Genomic DNA, 2,979 nt, shown 5'->3' on the forward strand with positions numbered 1-2,979 from the left:
TGATGGATGTACATTTAAGTGCAAATTTGACATACTTTCCCTTGTTTAGCATGTCTTCTGTAACAACCTGCTACAAAACAAGAGAATCAATTTTGCTGTGCTTTGAGGGGTGCAGGTGTGCAACTGAACGCCAGACTTAACATTTCATACATTTTTAATTTCAGACACAACTAACCAGGAGCAGGACATTGAGCGATGGAGCTGGACAATTATGAGGAGACTGTAAACACAGTAAGGAGGAGAGCAGGGATCTGGCCCAGAGGTAGGCCTAAATTTTACCACTCCCACTAAATCTTTACACGCCCGGTAGATTTTCTTTAAAAAAAAATGGAGAGCACTCAGAATAAAGAGATTAAATGGAGGGTTAACTGAGGAAGTATGACGTACAAGGTACAGGAAAGAAATTAAGGCTAAAGCCAGCTACTGATCTGGCCAATGATAAGCAAGTGCTGAGAGGCTGGTGGTGCGAAATTAGAAGCCAGCTGTTCATTCGACTAATGCATTAAACCTAGCAACCCACTGGATCAGCTGCTGGCTTGACTGGTCTGGATGGAGCATCCGACAGGAGACACAGTGATGCCATGACCTGGGTGACTGTGAATCTTCACAGACATGAGAGAAGGGAAGCGATGCCTGCTCTCATGAATACAAGAGAAGAAGGCAACCATTAGCGCCTAATCTGGTTAGCCTTGGTATGCCAGTAACTAGCCTCGGGAGCTAAGGACCAGCCAAGCCAATAGCTGTTTCAACAGGTGCCTACTCCTGGCTTGTTTGTGACCATCCTCAGAAGACAGTGACCAGCCGAGCCAGTCGCTGGTCAGCGGGGTCGTTAGCCTCAGTGTGCCAGTTACCATCCTGGGAAGCTCGTGATCAGTCAAGCCAGTAGCTGATACAGTGGGTTGCTAGGTTTAATGCATTTTGTCTAATGAATAGCTGGCTTCTAATTTCCCACCGCCAGCCTCTCCAGCACCAGGTCAGTCGCTGGCTTTGGCAAAGATATATCCTGTACCAACTCCTCAGTTACCCTGTGCTCTCACTCACAGTGTAGTCTGGTAAGGCATAGATGCCCGGGCTTGGGAGTGGTTGCAAGGCACTAGAGATGCCTTGACAGTATGAAGGCCTTGTACCCCAAAGCCTTCCAAGATCCCTACCTGCTCTACAAAGGCCATAAAGGGCGTTTTGGTCGGACAAATCCTCCTACCACTGACCAACTATGAAGAAAGGCCTACCTCTGTGCCAGAACAAAGAACAAAGCAGCTCTCACCTCAGCAACCACAGAAACTGCAATCCGTCCAGTCTCCTACTACATGCTCTCCTACTGTTAAAAGTCAAGACAAGGTCCTGCCTCTCCTTCCTCATTGCCTCTGCACAGCTGCAATCATGCTGCTGCAGCTCTTCTGGAGACTCCACTATCCCTTCCACTATCCATTGCCTCAGAAAAGATGCACGTTACACCTCCTCTGTAAACATCTCCTCTGACCTTGATGAATACACATCAAGGCCTCCTCTGATACTGGTGTCCAGCAACAAGGCACCATTGAGCCTCTGGCTTCCTCCTCCTCCTGTAAGTATCTAAATGCCTCTCTTATGAAATATTAACAATTTTTGCATCATTTTGAGAAATGGTTTTGGTTTTGAGAAACATCTTAAGGATTTGGCTGGCTTTCCTCATCATACTCATTTTCTCTGCACAGACACAAGCTACAGCTCCTCCACAAACACCTCAGCTGACCTTCTCTCACACTGGTATCCATCAACAAGCTCCTGTGAGCCTCTGGCCTCCTCCTGCTGCTGTAAGTATCTCAAAGTCTCTCATGTTAAATGCTAAAATTTTCTCCATCATTTTGATAAATTAAGATTTTGGGCTGTATGTCTCACTTTATCTTTTGTCCACTCTAATTTTTAAGGCACCTCCTTGAATCCCTCCCTCACCAAACCCGCTGCCTCAGCAAAGACAGCAGCTACAGCTCCTCAAAACATCTGACAGCTCCTCATCATCTGACACTGGTGTCCAGTGAGCCTTCAGCGTCCTCCTCCTGTAAGTATCTAAACGCCTCTCCTGTGAAATGTTAGAATTTTCTGCATCATTTTGAGAAATAATGTTTTTGGTTCAAGAAAAACTATAAGGATTGTGCTGTATGTCTCCACAATTGATGCCGCAACAGGCACCAATCATCATCATCATTGCCATCAACATCGTGCCAAATCTTTGTGCTCCACTCCACTATTCGTCTCGTAAGTATGCCAAAGCTTCACCTGTGAAATGTTAAGATTTTCTGCATCATTTTGAGAAATTATGGTTTTGATTTGAGAAGTGGCCTGTATGTCTCACTTTCTCTTTTGTCCACTGTCTTTTTATTAAGGTGCCTCTGCTCAGCTCTCTGAGATCTGCCTCTTTTCTCTCCGAGCAGAACACGGAGAGAACCAATGTAAGTTTAATATGGACCTTTTACCTCTAGAATAATAATATTCTATATAATATTCTAATATATTAGATTCTTAAGTTTAATCCTGCATTCATTAAGAAGCAAAGATATGTGTCTGATATAAATTAATTCATGATGTTGTGCCACCGCCACTGAAACAATGTGTGTGTTCACAGCCTGTTCACAGATACAGAAGTGTTTGCTCCTGTACTCCCAGACTAAGGAGCAGCTTCTTCCCTCCGGCTGTGAGACTGCCTCAGTCATCCTCAGCTCTCTGCCATGCAACATCCAACTACAACAAAACCTCGCTATACAACCCTGTGTTGTATAATTGTAAATAAATCTGCCTTGCCTTTTGTACCTCTTGTGTTGAATTTATTTATCTGAAAAATGGGATTATGGAACTGAACTGAAAATCTTTACTCAAGTAGAAGTACTGTTGCAATGCTAAAATATTACTCAATTACAAGAAGTACTGGTGTTAGAAAAATACTTGTTGCAAAAACTACTCAGAGTATTAGTTACTTTTAACTGTTGATGTCATGCCACCTCT

The 2,979-nt window shown here is 43.9% G+C and overlaps 1 long non-coding RNA gene across 1 annotated transcript; it reads left to right on the forward strand.

Annotated features, from left to right (window-relative positions):
- The first annotated feature begins 1,453 nt into the window (after positions 1 to 1,453).
- On the forward strand, positions 1,454 to 2,038 carry LOC146320177 (uncharacterized). The gene is made up of 3 exons (XR_014771479.1): positions 1,454 to 1,564; positions 1,695 to 1,793; positions 1,908 to 2,038. It is a non-coding gene; the product is annotated as an uncharacterized LOC146320177 (long non-coding RNA).
- The last annotated feature ends 941 nt before the right edge of the window (positions 2,039 to 2,979 follow it).

Source organism: Lutjanus erythropterus, chromosome 10 (genome assembly GCF_056507025.1).
Source record: "Lutjanus erythropterus isolate fLutEry1 chromosome 10, fLutEry1.hap2, whole genome shotgun sequence".
In the NCBI taxonomy this organism is placed as follows: domain Eukaryota; kingdom Metazoa; phylum Chordata; class Actinopteri; order Lutjaniformes; family Lutjanidae; genus Lutjanus; species Lutjanus erythropterus.